This window comes from Tursiops truncatus, chromosome 1 (assembly GCF_011762595.2).
Source record: "Tursiops truncatus isolate mTurTru1 chromosome 1, mTurTru1.mat.Y, whole genome shotgun sequence".
Taxonomy (NCBI): Eukaryota; Metazoa; Chordata; class Mammalia; order Artiodactyla; family Delphinidae; genus Tursiops; species Tursiops truncatus.
Genome location: NC_047034.1, coordinates 31,634,467 through 31,649,555, shown reverse-complemented (window position 1 = coordinate 31,649,555; position 15,089 = coordinate 31,634,467). Strand labels below are relative to the sequence as shown.

The following is a 15,089-nucleotide window of genomic DNA, read 5'->3' as shown; positions in this document are numbered from 1 at the left end:
TCTGTTACAACAGGCCCTCCAGATGATTTTTATTCACCTTAAAGTTTGAAAATATCTGCATTGTCAGCTGGCCAAAGCGTCCACCAGCAGGTGAAGGGGATTGGTGCCTGGAAAAGATAGGGACCAGCCAAGGCAAGTACAGCAGCATTTGCCGTGGTAGTAATGGAGAATGCCTTTTCTCCACTGGTTGGCACAGACTAGGATCTGGGAGCAGTGGCAGGGTTATTTAGGATGCTTTACATTTCAATGTAGAGGGACCGCTGTCCTGGTTTGCCAGGGACTTCCCCTGTGTGAGCACTTAAAATCTCATCCTGGCAAACCCCTTAGCCCTGGGTTTGAAAAACGTAGGGAATAACATGAAATTTAGGGGAAACATGATCTAGGTTTTGGGCAAGTCACAAGTGCTAATTAAAGCTAAGCAAGTATGGACAACACTAGCGTTCTTTAGCCCTTTGCGGGGAGGTAAATCTGATTGGGTGAAAGGACTTATTGTTAAGAGATCTTTGTAGAAACATCCCCTTCTGCTTAGTCCGCTGGTTCTCAGTTCTGGCTAGACATTGGCATCGTCTGAGGAGATTTAAAATGATTTTATTGGTCTACGATGACCAACCGTCAGTGTGAGGGTTTTTAAAAAGTGCTTCAGATGATTCTAATGCACAACCAAATTTAGGTGCCACTGCTTAAGCTTTTGAACCGCTGCTGCATATTTGCACCTCATCTTCCTATGAGAATATCCAACTGTAGTTGAGGTTTGTTTTTTTTTTCTTTTTCTAACTGTCTTATTATAAGATTTACTGTCTTAAATAAGGTTGAATGTACAGAAAATCTTGCTAGTCCATCTGGTATAGCTGGATACTTAGAATAATATAGTTAAGATATATACCATTTAAGTATTGTGACTGGCCTTTTTTTGAAATTAACATATGCATTGAATTAGTATGTTCTCTTTTGAAGTTGTTATGTTGGGGAGCTATACCTCTAATCTGCCATTACTAAATATCTGGACACCTCTTATTAGGAATTGCTTTTAGAAATCTTTAGGGATTAAAACCAAGATTGCTGTATTATTTGTACTGGAACCACAAAAACCTCACAGAGTTCCCCCGCTGTACCTTCTACCCCCATCTCTAACCCTTGGCAACTTCTAATCTGTTCTCCATCTCCACGGTTTTGTTATTTTAAGAATAATATGTAAACATAATCATGAATTACTTAATCTTCGGAGATCGGCTTTTCAAAATTTTTCCCTCGGCATCATTCCCTTGAAGTTCATTTCAATTTTTGCATATATTAATAATTTGTTCCAGAAACTTCCGGGAAGATGGCAGAAGAGTAAGACGCGGAGATCACCTTCCTCCCCACAGATACACCAGAAATACATCTACGCGTGGAACAACTCCTACGGAGCACCTACTGAACGCTGGCAGAAGACCTCAGACCTCCCAAAAGGCAAGGAACCCCCCACGTACCTGGTTAGGGCAAAAGAAAAAACTAAACAGAGACAAAAGGATAGGGACGGGTCCTGCACCAGCGGGAGAGAGCTGTGAAGGAGGAAAAGTGTCCACACCCTAGGAGCCCCTTCGCGGGCGGAGACTTCGGGTGGCGGAGTGGGGGAGCTTGGGAGCCACGGAGGAGAGCACAGCAACAGGGGTGCGGAGGGCAAAGCGGAGAGATTCCAGCGCAGAGGATCGGGCCGAACGGCACTCACCAGCCGAGAGGCTTGTCTGCTCACCCGCCGGGGCGGGCGGGGCTGGGAGCTGAGGCTCCGGCTTCTGTCGGAGCGCCGGGAGAGGACTGGGGTTGGCGGCGTGAGCACAGCCTGCAGGGCGTTGGTGCGGCCGCGGCTAGCCGGGAGGGAGTCCGAGGAGGGGTCTGGACCTGCCGAATAGGCAAGAGACTTTTTCTTCCCTCTTTGTTTCCTGGTGCGCGAGGAGAGGGGATTAAGAACGCTGCTTGGGAGAGCTCCAGGGACGGGCGCGAGCCGCGGCTAAAAGTGCGGAGCCCAGAGACGGACATGGGACGCTAAGGCCGCTGCTGCCGCCGCCAGGAGGCCTGTGTGCGAACACAGGTCACTAGCCACACGCCCTTCCGGGGAGCCTGTGCAGCCTGCCACTGCCAGGGTCCCGGGATCCAGGGACGGCTCCCCCGGGAGAACGCACGGCGCGCCTCAGGCTGCAACGTCACGCCGGCCTCTGCCGCTGCAGGCCCGCCCTGCACTCCGTGACCCTCCCTACCCCCCCCCCCCCCCCAGCCTGGGTGAGCCAGAGCCTCCGAATCAGCGGCTCCTTTAGCCCCGTCCTGTCTGAGCAAAGAACAGACGCCCTCCAGCGACCTACACGCACAGGCGGGGCCAAATCCAAAGCTGAGCCCCTGGGAACTGTGAGAACAAAGAAGAGAAAGGGAAATCTCTCCCAGCAGCCTCAGAAGCAGCGGATTAAAGCTCCACAATCAACTTGATATACCCTGCATCTGTGGAATACATGAATAGACAACGAATCATCCCAAATTAAGGAGCCCTGTGGATGAAAGGCTCTTGGTGCTGCAGCCAGGAGTCAGTGCTGTGCCTCTGAGGTGGGAGAGCCAACTTCAGGACACTGGTCCACAAGAGGCCTCCCAGCTGCACATAATATCAAACAGCGAAAATCTCCCAGAGATCTCCATCTCAACGCCAGCACCCAGCTTCACTCAACGACCAGCAAGCTACAGTGCTGGACATCCTATGCCAAACAACTAGCAAGACAGGAACACAACCCCACCCATTAGCAGAGAGGCTGCCCAAAATCATAATAAGTCTACAGACACCCCAAAACACACCACCAGACGTGGACCTGCCCACCAGAAAGACAAGATCCAGCCTCATCCACCAGAACACAGGCACTAGTACCATCCACCAGGAAGCCTACACAACCCACTGAACCAACCTTAGCCACTGGGGACAGACACAAAAAACAACAGGAACTACGAACCTTCAGCCTGCAAAAAAGGAGACCCCAAACACAGTAAGATAAGCAAAATGAAAAGACAGAAAAACACACAGCAGATGAAGGAGCAAGATAAAAACCCACCAGACCTAACAAATGAAGAGGAAATAGGCAGTCTACCTGAAAAAGAATTCAGAATAATGATAGTAAGGTTGATCCGAAATCTTGGAGATAGAATGGACAATAGAATGGACAAATTGCAAGAATCAGTTAACAAGGACCTAGAAGAACTAAAGATGAAACAAGCAACGATGAACAACACAATAAATGAAATTAAAAGTACTCTAGATGGGATCAATAGCAGAATAACTGAGGCAGAAGAACGGATAAGTGACCTGGAAGATAAAATAGTGGAAATAACTACTGCAGAGCAGAATAAAGAAAAAAGAATGAAAAGAACTGAGGACAGTCTCAGAGACCTCTGGGACAACATTAAACGCACCAACATTCGAATTATAGGGGTTCCAGAAGAAGAAGAGAAAAAGAAAGGGACTGAGAAAATATTTGAAGAGATTATAGTTGAAAACTTCCCTAATATGGGAAAGGAAATAGTTAATCAAGTCCAGGAAGCACAGAGAGTCCCATACAGGATAAATCCAAGGAGAAATACGCCAAGACACATATTAATCAAACTGTCAAAAATTAAATACAAAGAAAACATATTAAAAGCAGCAAGGGAAAAACAACAAATAACACACAAGGGAATCCCCATAAGGTTAACAGCTGATCTTTCAGCAGAAACTCTGCAAGCCAGAAGGGAGTGGCAGGACATATTGAAAGTGTTGAAGGAGAAAAACCTGCAACCAAGATTACTCTACCCAGCAAGGATCTCATTCAGATTTGTTGGAGAAATTAAAACCTTTACAGACAAGCAAAAGCTGAGAGAGTTCAGCACCACCAAACCAGCTCTACAACAACTGCTAAAGGAACTTCTCTAGGCAAGAAACACAAGAGAAGGAAAAGACCTACAATAACGAACCCAAAACAATTAAGAAAATGGGAATGGGAACACACATATCGATAATTACCTTAAATGTAAATGGACTAAATGCTCCCACCAAAAGACACAGATTGGCTGAATGGATACAAAAACAAGACGCATATATTTGCTGTCTACAAGAGACCCACTTCAGACCTAGAGACACATACAGACTGAAAGTAAGGGGATGGAAAAAGGTATTTCATGCAAATAGAAACCAAAAGAAAGCTGGAGTAGCAATTCTCATATCAGACAAAATAGACTTTAAAACAAAGACTATTAGAAGAGACAAAGAAGGACACTACATAACGATCAAGGGATCGATCCAAGAAGAAGATATAACAATTGTAAATATTTATGCACCCAACATAGGAGCACCTCAATACATAAGGCAAATACTGACAGCCATAAAAGGGGAAATCGACAGTAACACATTCATAGTAGGGGACTTTAACACCCCACTTTCACCCATGGACAGATCATCCAAAATGAAAATAAATAAGGAAACACAAGCTTTAAATGATACATTAAACGAGATGGACTTAATTGATATTTATAGGGCATTCCATCCAAAAACAACAGAATATACATTTTTCTCAAGTGCTCGTGGAACATTCTCCAGGATAGATCATATCTTCGGTCACAAATCAAGCCTTGGTAAATTTAAGAAAATTGAAATTGTATCAAGTATCTTTTCCGACCACAATGCTATGAGACTCGATATCAATTACAGGAAATGATCTGTAAAAAAATACAAACACATGGAGGCTAAACAATACACTACTTAATAACGAAGTGATCACTGAAGAAATCAAAGAGGAAATCAAAAAATACCTAGAAACAAATGACAATGGAGACACGATGACTCAAAATCTATGGGATGCAGCAAAAGCAGTTCTAAGAGGGAAGTTTATAGCAATACAATCCTACCTTAAGAAACAGGAAACATCTCGAATAAACAACCTAACCTTGCACCTAAAGCAATTAGAGAAAGAAGAACAAAAAACCCCCAAAGTTAGCAGAAGGAAAGAAATCATAAAAATCAGATCAGAAATAAATGAAAAAGAAATGAAGGAAACGATAGCAAAGATCAATAAAACTAAAAGCTGGTTCTTTGAAAGGATAAACAAAATTGATAAGCCATTAGCCAGACTCACCAAGAAAAAAAGGGAGAAGACTCAAATCAATAGAATTAGAAATGAAAAAGGAGAAGTAACAACTGACACTGCAGAAATACAAAAGATCATGAGAGATTACTACAAGCAACTCTATGCCAATAAAATGGACAACCTGGAAGAAATGGACAAATTCTTAGAAAGGCACAACCTGCCAAGACTGAATCAGGAAGAAATAGAAAATATGAACAGACCAATCACAAGCACTGAAATTGAAACTGTGATTAAAAATCTTCCAACAAGCAAAAGCCCAGGACCAGATGGCTTCACAGGCGAATTCTATCAAACATTTAGAGAAGAGCTAACACCTATCCTTCTCAGACTCTTCCAAAATATAGCAGAGGGAGGAACACTCCCCAACTCATTCTACGAGGCCACCATCACCCTGATACCAAAACCAGACAAGGGTGTCACAAAGAAAGAAAACTACAGGCCAATATCACTGATGAACATAGATGCAAAGATCCTCAACAAAATACTAGCAGACAGAATCCAACAGCACATTAAACGGATCATACACCATGATCAAGTGGGGTTTATTCCAGGTATGCAAGGATTCTTCAATATATGCAAATCAATCAACGTGATACACCATATTAACAAATTGAAGGAGAAAAACCATATGATCATCTCAATAGATGTAGAGAAAGCTTTTGACAAAATTCAACACCCATTTATGATAAAAACCCTGCAGAAAGTAGGCATAGAGGGAACTTTCCTCAACATAATAAAGGCCATATATGACAAACCCACAGCCAACATCGTCCTCAATGGTGAAAAACTGAAAGCATTTCCACTAAGATCAGGAACAAGACAAGGTTGCCCACTCTCACCACTCTTATTCAACATAGTTTTGGAAGTTTTAGCCACAGCAATCAGAGAGAAAAGGAAATAAAAGGAATCCAAATTGGAAAAGAAGAAGTAAAGCTGTCACTGTTTACAGATGACATGATCCTATACATAGAGAACCCTAAAGATGCTACCAGAAAACTACTAGAGCTAATCAATGAATTTGGTAAAGTGACAGGATACAAAATTAATGCACAGAAATCTCTGGCATTCCTATATACTAATGATGAAAAATCTGAAAGTGAAATCAAGAAAACACTCCCATTTAGCATTGCAACAAAAAGAATAAAATATCTAGGAATAAACCTACCTAAGGAGACAAAAGACCTGTATGCAGAAAATTATAAGACACTGATGAAAGAAATTAAAGATGATACAAATAGATGGAGAGATATACCATGTTCTTGGATTGGAAGAATCAACATTGTGAAAATGACTCTACTACCCAAAGCAATCTATAGATTCAATGCAATCCCTATCAAACTACCACTGGCATTTTTCACAGAACTAGAACAAAAAATTTTGCAATTTGTATGGAAACACAAAAGACCCCGAATAGCCAAAGCAATCTTGAGAACGAAAGAAGGAACTGGAGGAATCAGGCTCCCTGACTTCAGACTATACTACAAAGCTACAGTTATCAAGACGGTATGGTACTGGCACAAAACCAGAAAGATAGATCAATGGAACAGGATAGAAAGCCCAGAGAGAAACCCATGCACATATGGACACCTTATCTTTGATAAAGGTGGCAGTAATGTACAGTGGAGAAAGGACAGCCTCTTCAATAAGTGGTGCTGGGAAAACTGGACAGGTACATGTAAAAGTATGAGATTAGATCACTCCCTAACACCATACACAAAAATAAGCTCAAAATGGATTAAAGACCTAAATGTAAGGCCAGAAACTATCAAACTCTTAGAGGAAAACATAGGCAGGACAGTCTATGACATAAATCACAGCAAGGTCCTTTTTGACCCACCTCCTAGAGTAATGGAAATAAAAACAAAAGTAAACAAATGGGACCTAATGAAACTTCAAAGCTTTTGCGCAGCAAAGGAAACCATAAAGAAGACCAAAAGACAACCCTCAGAATGGGAGAAAATATTTGCAAATGAAGCAACTGACAAAGGATTAATCTCCAAAATTTATAAGCAGCTCATGCAGCTTAATAACAAGAAAACAAACAACCCAATCCAAAAATGGGCAGAAGACCTAAATAGACATTTCTCCAAAGAAGATACACAGACTGCCAACAAACACATGAAAGAATGCTCAACATCACTAATCATTAGAGAAATGCAAATCAAAACTACAATGAGATATCATCTCACACCAGTCAGAATGGCCATCATCAAAAAATCTACAAACAATAAATGCTGGAGAGGGTGTGGAGAAAAGGGAACCCTCTTACACTGTTGGTGGGAATGTAAATTGATACAGCCACTGTGGAGAACAGTATGGAGGTTCCTTAAAAAGCTACAAATAGAACTACCATATGACCCAGCAATCCCACTACTGGGCATATACCCTGAGAAAACCATAATTCAAAAAGAGTCATGTACCAAAATGTTCATTGCAGCTCTATTTACAATAGCCCGGAGATGGAAACAACCTAAGTGCCCACCATCGGATGAATGGATAAAGAAGATGTGGCACATATATACAATGGAATATTACTCAGCCATAAAAAGAAACGAAATTGAGCTATTTGTAATGAGGTGGATAGACCTAGAGTTTGTCATACAGAGTGAAGTAAGTCAGAAAGAGAGAGACAAATACCGTATGCTAACACATATATATGGAATTTAAGAAAAAAAAATGTCATGAAAAACCTAGGGGTGAAACAGGAATAAAGACACAGACTTACTAGAGAATGGACTTGAGGCTATGGGGAGGGGGAAGGGTAAACGGTGACAAAGCGAGAAAGAGGCATGGACATATATACACTACCAAACGTAAGGTAGATAGCTAGTGGGAAGCAGCCACATAGCACAGGGAGATCAGCTCGGTGCTTTGTGACCGCCTGGAGGGGTGGGATAGGGAGGGTGGGAGGGAGGGAGACGCAAGCGGGAAGAGATATGGGAACATATGTGTATATATAACTGATTCATTTTGTTGTGAAGCTGAAACTAACATACCATTGTAAAGCAATTATACTCCAATAAAGATGTTAAAAAAATAATTTGTTCCTTTTTGTTGCTCGGTAGTATTCTATCATCAGATTTTATCACAATTTGTTTCAACATTCATCCACTGAAAGACATTTGAGTAGTTGCCAGTTTTTGGCTATTATAAATAAAACTGCTATGAACATTTATGTGTAAGTTTCTGTGGGAACTTAATTAAGTTTTTGTTTCTTTTGGATAAATGCTCAAGAGTACAATTACTGCGTTGTAGGGTGAATCTACTTTTAGGATTAAAAGAGACTGTCAAGCTGTTGATCAGAGTGGCTAAACCATTTTATTTTCCCACCAGTGATGTGATATAATTTTTCTATGTACTCGCCAGCATTTGATGTTGTCACTATACTTTAATTTTAGTTACTCTCTGACATCTCATTATGGTCTTAATTTGCATTTCCCTAATGGCTAATGATGCTGAGCATCTTTTCATGTGCTCCTTTGCCGTGTGTATATTCTCTTCCATGAAATGTCTGTTCCTGTCTTCTGCCTATTTTCTAGTTGGATTTTTTTAAGTTGTTTGGAGAGTTTTTTGTATATTATAGATACAAGTCATTTGTCTCATATGGGATTTTCAAATATGTTTTCCTACTGCGTAATTTGAGTTTTCATCCACTTAAAAGGATCTTCTATGAAGCATTTTTAACTCATTTTGATGAGATCCAATTTATCAGTTTTTGCCTTTATTGATCATACTTTTGGTGTCAAGTCTAAGAATTATTCCCCTTGTTCTAGATGCCAAACATTTTCTCCTATTTTTTTTCTAAAAATGCCCTGCTTTTACATTTAAGATTATGATCCACTTTGATTTAATTTTTGCGTAAGGTGTGGAGGTTAAGGTTCATTTTTTGTTTGTTTTTGTCGAGGGATGTCCAACTGTTTCAGTACCATTTTTTGAAAAGTCTATTCTTCCTTGATAGCTTTTGCACTGCTGTCAAAAACAAGTTATGTGTATTTATGTCAGTCTATTTCTGGGTTCTCTATTCCATTCCATTGATCTATGTATCTACCCTCCATCATTACTGCAAAATCTTGAAATTGGGTAGATTAATTCCTCCCATTTTCATCTTCCTTTACAAGTTGTTTTAGCTATTCTTCAGCCTCTTCTTACCATATAAATCTTAGAATAAGCTTGTCTATATCCACAGAAACCTTGAGGGCATTTTAAGAGTAATTGTGTTAAGCCTCTTAACTTGGGGAGAATTGACATCTTTACCATGTTGTGTTTTCTAATCCATGAACAAGGTATGTCTCCCTATTTGTTTGGGACTTAAAAATTTTTCTTCATCAGCATTTTGTAATTTTCAGTCTAGAGGTCCTATAAATGTCTTATTGGGCTTATATTTAGGTATTTATTTAGGTCAGTTGTAAATGGCATCACATATTTTTATTTAAGCTTCTACACATTTGTTATTAATATATAATTTGATAAAATTGTGGTGATCTTGTACTCTAAATCATTTACAAACTAATATTATTTCTCAAGCTTTTTGTGGATTCCTTGGTATTTTCTCCATTTAGATTATCATCTCATCTTCAGATACAGACAGTTTTACTTTTCCTTATTCAGTATAATAGGATATATTACTATTCAACATTCAGTAGGATATGTTCCTTCCTATGCAACGTAGTAGGAATAGTCCTTTTATCTTTTAAATAAACTTTTTAAAAATTTAACTTTTAAATTTATGTATTTATTTATTTTTGCTTTATTTTCTTACTAGACCCTCCAGTGATATATTTAATAAAAGTGGTGAGAGCAGATATCGGTGCCTTGTTTCTGATCTTACAGAGAAAGCATCCAGTCTTCCACAGTTAAATATCATGTCGGTATAGGTTGTTTGTAGATCATCTTTATGAGTTTCAGTATGCTCCTTTTCTATTCCTAGTTTGCTTGGAGTTTTTTTCTTCTTTTTTTAAAATCATGAATGGGATTGGATTTTGTCAAATGCTTTCTCTGCATTAATGGATAGGATCACATGACTTTTCCCCCTTAATCTATTGGATATGGTGGATTACACTGTTTAATTTTCAAATATTTAACCAACTTTGCATAACTGGAATAAATCCCACTTGGTCATGGTATATTATTCTTTTCATATATTTCTGGATTTAATTTGCTAATATTTGCCTGAGGGTTTTTCAGCCAATTTCATAAAAAATATTGGTCTGTAGGTTTCTTCTTTCTATACTATCCCTGTCTGGTTTTGGTATCAAGGTAATACTGCCTTCATAAAATTAATTAGAAACTGTTCCCTCTACTTCTATTTCTTATCAAATCATGTAAAATTGGTGTTAATTCTTTAAGTCTTGGGTAAAAGTGAAACATCTAAGCCTGAACATTTCTTTTGGGAGTTTTTAAATGAAAAACCAGTGTTTCTAATGGTTACAGGAAAATTGAGATTATCTATTTCATCTTGGCTGAGTTTTGGTAGTTTTGGGTGTAGAAACATTGGCCCATTTCATCTACATTTTTGAATTTGTAGTGTAGACTTGTTCATAGTAACTTGTCCCTCATTAACCTGCAGGATATGTCATGGTATCCCTGGTTGCATTTCTGATATCTGTGATTTGTGCCATCTCTCTGTTTATCTTTATCAGTCTTGCTAGATCTTTATTGGTTAGATTGCTTATTTCAAAGAACCAGCCTTTTGTTTCATTGATTTCCCCCCCTATTTTCCTGTTTTCAGTTTCATGGATTTCTGTTTCATCTTTATTATTTCCTTCTTTCTGCTTGTTTAGTGTTTTTTCCTCTTCCTTTTTTACTATTTTAATATAGAAAATTAGATTATTGCTTTGAAATATTTTCTTTCCCAATTTAGTGCTATAAACTTCCCTTTCAGCATTGCTTTCACTTCATTCCGCAAACTTTGATCTGTTATATCTCCATTTTCTTTTATTCTATGCATTTAAAAATTTTTTTCTTGATGCTGTCTTTTTTACCCATGAGTTATTTGGAAGTGTGATGTTTAGTTTTCATGTGATTGAAGGTTTTCCTGTTGTCTTTCTCTTATTGATTTCTAGTCTGATTCCATTATGGCTAGAGAACATACTCTCTATGATTTTAATTCTTTTAAATCTGCTAATGTTTTTTTATCGCCCAGTATATGGTATATGAGTGAATGTTCCATGGACACTTGAATATGTATTCTGCTCTTACTGAGTGTGTTCTTTAAATGTCAGTTATATCCTGTTGATTGATGATGTTTTCAGTTCTTCCATATCCTTGCTGATTTTTCTCTCTGGTAGTTGTATAAATTGCTGTGTTGAAGTCTCAAATAATAATTGTGGATTTAAAACTTTCTCCTTTTACCTTTTTCAGTGTTTGCTTCATGCATTTTGAAGTTCTGTTGTTTGGTGCACACACATTTAGTATCACTAGGTCATCTAGGTGGATTATTCCTGTTATCTTTAGGTAATGACCCTCTTTGCCCCTAATAATTTCCTTTGCTCTGAAGTCTACTTTGTCTGATATTAATATAGCCATTCCTGCTTTTTCTGATTAATGTTCACATGATATATCATTTTCATCCTTTTACTTTGAACTACCTATATCATGATGTTTAAAGTAAGCTTCTTATAGACAGTATACAGTTGGATCATGCTTGCGATTTTTTAATCTACTCTTCCAATCTCTGTCTTTGACTTGGTTATGTAGATCATTTACTGTTAATGTAATTATTGCCATGTCAAAGATTTGGTCTACCATGTTATTTTTTGTTTTGTCTTTTACCTTAGTTTCTCAATCCTGTGTTTCCCTTATTTTTCCTTCTTGTGGGTTACTTAAACATTTTTTAATAAGTCCATTTTAATTTAATTCATTTATAATCATTTGTGTATACTGTTTGTATAGTTTTCTTAGTGGTTGCTTTTGGCATTACAGTATACATATGTAACTTATCATAGCCTACTGGAATCAGCGTTTCATTACTTCAAGTGAAGTTTCAAAATTTTACTTCCATTTAGGTCTCTTAATATTCCCCAGTTTTAAAGTATGATTTTCTGTAGTATTTCCTTTCTCTACATTGAGAACCCCATCAGATGGTGTCATCATTTTTGCTTTGACCATCATATAGAATTTAAGAAACTCATGAGGCTAATGATAGTCTCTTATATTTACCCCATTTGTTTTCACCCATTCCATTGTTCCCCTTTTCTTTCTGAAGTTCCCAGTCTTCTGTTATTGTTTATGTTTTCATAACAGTAGGTGATATCTTGGATTTCCAGTGCAACTGGATATGAGTTTCAGGAAACACTGAGCCTGGCTCACTTAATGCTACTGAGTTGGAGGGTTTGTATACGTTGGGCCTGTTGGCACAGCAGATGCTAGCAGATTAGACTAATGTTGATGGGACTAGTGCCACAGGAGGATGGGTTCCCATTCAGGCTATGCTGCTGCTACAGTAGATCAAGTCCCCCTCTACCCCAAGTGTGGGGCAGTGACCTGCTGCTGTCACTGCTTTGTATTAGGCTCCTTTTGCCTCAGGTGTGTGGTGGGATCCCTTGGAAGCTGCTGCTGCTGCTGCTGTCAATCACAAGGTTAAATTCATTTCAGAAATACTTAAGTATAAATATATAGCCTGGCTCTTGTAGGACCTCTGTTTTTTTTTTTTATTGCTTTCATACAAATTATCCCAAATTTAGTGACTCAAAACAACGTAAATTTATTACCTTACAAGTCTGACATTGGTCTCAATTAAGTAAAAGTGTTGGCAGGATCAACAGATGAATGGATAAAGATGTGGCACATATATACAATGGAATATTACTCAGCCATAAAAAGAAATGAAATTGACTTATTTGTAGTGAGGTGGATTGACCTAGAGACTGTCATACAGAGTGAAGTAAGTCAGAAAGAGAAAAACAAATACCATATGCTAACACATATATATGGAATCTAAAAAAACAAGAAAAAATGGTTATGAAGAACCTAGGGGCAGGGCAGGAATAAAGACGCAGCCATAGAGAGTGGACTTGAGGACACAGGGACGGGGAAGGGTAATCTGGGATGAAGTGAGAGAGTGGCATGGACATATATACACTACCAAATGTAAAATAGCTAGCTAGTGGGAAGCAGCCACAAAGCACAGGGAGATCAGCTCTGTGCTTTGTGTCCACCTAGATGTGTGGGATAGGGAAGGGAGGGTGGGAGGGAGATGCAAGAGGGAGGAGATATGGGGATATATGTATATGTATAGCTGATTCACTTTGTTATGAAGCAGAAACTAACACGCCATTGTAAAGCAATTATACGCCAATAAAGATGGTTAAAAAAGAAAAAAAAGTGTTGGCAGAGCTACATTCTTTTCTGGAGGCTCTTAGGGGTGTTTCTGTTCCCTGGACTTTATCCGCTTCCAGCGGTCACTTGTAGTCCTTGACTCAGAGTCCCCTTTCTCCACCTACAAACCCCAAAATGTTGCATCTCTCTGATTCTGCTTCTATTAGGACATCTCTCTCTTTCTCTTTCTACAGTTGGGAATGGTTTTCTGCTTTTAAGGACTCATGCAATTAGATTTGTTCCATGAGGTAGTCCAGGATAATCTTTCTATCTCAAGGCCTATAACTTCAGTCATATCTGCAAAGCCCTCTTTACCATGTAAAGTAACATATTATTGGGTTCTAGGGATTAGGGTGAGGGCATTTTTAGGAGCCATTATGCTGCCTACCACACCCTTAACAAGTGACCTTGAGAAAATTACTGAGACTTTAAAGCCTTACTTTCCTCAAACATAAAATGGAAAGAAAGATAACTAGTTAATATCATGAAAGTGAAACAGTATATATGAAATCAACTAATTCAAAAAATAAGATTTCTTCTTTTTCTTTATGATTGGCATGATTCTCAGAGTTCAGTTACTTGAAGAGTTACTTTTTTTTAAACAGAACTAAGGAATTTCAGGGTTCAGGTGCTGTAAGATTGTCTGAATTATCTGAGTAACAATTAGCTAAGCACAGGTGTAAAGCATTTGATTTACTCCCTGGTGTCCTTTATCTTCTCATCCCACTAAACCCATATCCCTTGTCTAGCTCCAGCCAGTAGAGTCAGAGCTTGTTTTACTGTTTAACTAAAGTTCAATTTAAATTTGCTCTACCTCTCCAGAGTCTCAGCCCTGGTTGCATATTATATTCACCTGGGGAGATTTCAAGACCTACTTGATGCCAAAGTTTTACCTATCATGGATATTTGAGGAGGGACCTGGAATGAAATGCTCTAGCTTATGGTTTGGGGAGCCAAATCATAGTCTACACTGAGCCAAATCATTTGCGAGATCAGCTCTAAAAAGCAATTTATCTGTGGTGACTGATGCTCTTCCTTTGTCAGTATGCTTGTCCCTCTCTGGGGGAAAAGAAGAAGGGGAAAAAAACCCCAGCGGTTGGGCTCCCTGAATTATAACCTGATGCTGTGGAATTAGTGTTGGCTCAGAGCGCACATCTTCGGATACCCATTCTCTCTCCTGCTTCCTTGCATGAGCTTATATCTTTGGGCAGTTTTTCATCCACCACCCTCTTTTGCTTCTAATCTTAGCAAGTAAAGTCTCTCCTTAATGAAACAGCATTTCATGAGACTTACTGGGAGCATAGGTCTGTTCCAGACCTATCCTATGTTAGCTAAAGCAGATATAAGTGATGTATTTTTGGCATTCATCCTTGTGGGTTGGAGAGAGAAGACAGAATTTTATCCTTTAGGTGTCATATGACTGGGCAAATGGGCTCATTCCCTCTACTGCCTACCATGTAAAATACTGAGGGTATTACCTCTAGAAGGTATCTTCTAGGTATCAAAATAGCTCAGATAAGTCATATTTCTCAGTAAAAGGTGACAAAACTATGGCTTAGGTGGTGAATTTTCCATGTCAATTTGTCTGGGCCACCATGCCCAGTTATTTGGTCAAATATTATTCTGGATATTTCTGTGATGGTG

The 15,089-nt window shown here is 39.0% G+C and overlaps 1 protein-coding gene and 1 pseudogene across 5 annotated transcripts in view; both read right to left on the bottom strand.

Annotated features, from left to right (window-relative positions):
* LOC117309453 (metabotropic glutamate receptor 7-like) overlaps positions 1–15,089 on the bottom strand; it is a 141,911-nt gene that overhangs the window by 18,001 nt on the left and 108,821 nt on the right. The window lies entirely within an intron of this gene.
* Positions 1–15,089, bottom strand: part of LOC117312336 (ferritin light chain pseudogene) — a 117,465-nt pseudogene that overhangs the window by 3,968 nt on the left and 98,408 nt on the right.